The sequence below is a fragment of the Cynoglossus semilaevis genome, chromosome 19 (genome assembly GCF_000523025.1).
Source record: "Cynoglossus semilaevis isolate Cse_v1.0 chromosome 19, Cse_v1.0, whole genome shotgun sequence".
In the NCBI taxonomy this organism is placed as follows: Eukaryota; Metazoa; Chordata; class Actinopteri; order Pleuronectiformes; family Cynoglossidae; genus Cynoglossus; species Cynoglossus semilaevis.
Genome location: NC_024325.1, coordinates 350,634 through 351,705, shown reverse-complemented (window position 1 = coordinate 351,705; position 1,072 = coordinate 350,634).

Here is a 1,072-nt window from a genome sequence, read left to right as displayed (position 1 = left end):
GAGTGAAAAACAAGGATGAGCCAGGCACTTGCTGTTATTTCAGAGGTTTGCATCGTATATGCAGCTGCAACACAGTGTAAAAACTCACACATATATACGTACACAGCTATACAGCACATTTTCAATGCATGATGTTTCATTTGTTTAAATCAGTACTTCTCAAATAGTGGGGCGGGCCCCCCTCGGAGGGCGCGGTGAGGTGTCGCGGGGGGCGTGATGGAATATGGCACACTGGACACAAGTGTACCACTGCTGTAATGCTTAAATGATAACAAGCCTCCAGTCACTAGGGGGCAGCAACTCATACAGTGGTTTGTACAGATAAAAATATACATGGCATCAGCTTCTCAATAGTATTTCAATTCGCGGGGCAGGGGGCGGGTGCGATTGGGGGTTGTGAAAACATTTCTGTCCACAAGGGGGGGCATGACAGAAAATAGTCAAGAACCACTGCTTTAAATAGAGTTACCAAATGTTTTTTCCTAACTTAGGAAAATCTATATATATTTGTTGGAGCAAAGTTTAACCCACATTTACATTTCATTAAGTGAGAAATAGCAGCAATGGCTAATTATTCAATTTAACAAAAAAAGAAAAAAAAAGGGTGAGAGAATATAGGGTCCATTAAGTGAGAAATAGCAGTAATGGCTAATTATTCAATTTAACAATTTAATTCATTTTTTTTACTTTTTAATTCGATATATTTATTAATTTATCGGTTCCTTAGCGTTAGCGGTTAGCACACCTGCCTTGGAAGCAAAGAGCAGAGAGTCCTGGGTTTGATCCCCAGAGAAACAACATGCTTGGCGCCTGCTGGGGGCATATCTGCTGTTAACAGCATATTGGCTGTTGTTTGATTTTTATTTATTTATATATTTACCTGGCATTTATGGGCTGGATATAACAGTTTGATTAAATATTTCAACTTTGTGCCTGTGGTAAATTTCCATTCAGTTTGCATTGAAACAAGTCAAAATATGAATTTGCGAAAAAAAAAAAAAAAAAGGGGGGGAGAATATAGGGTCTGAGAAAAAAAGCAAAGAAAAACCTAATTTGGGGGGAACCCTTTTGA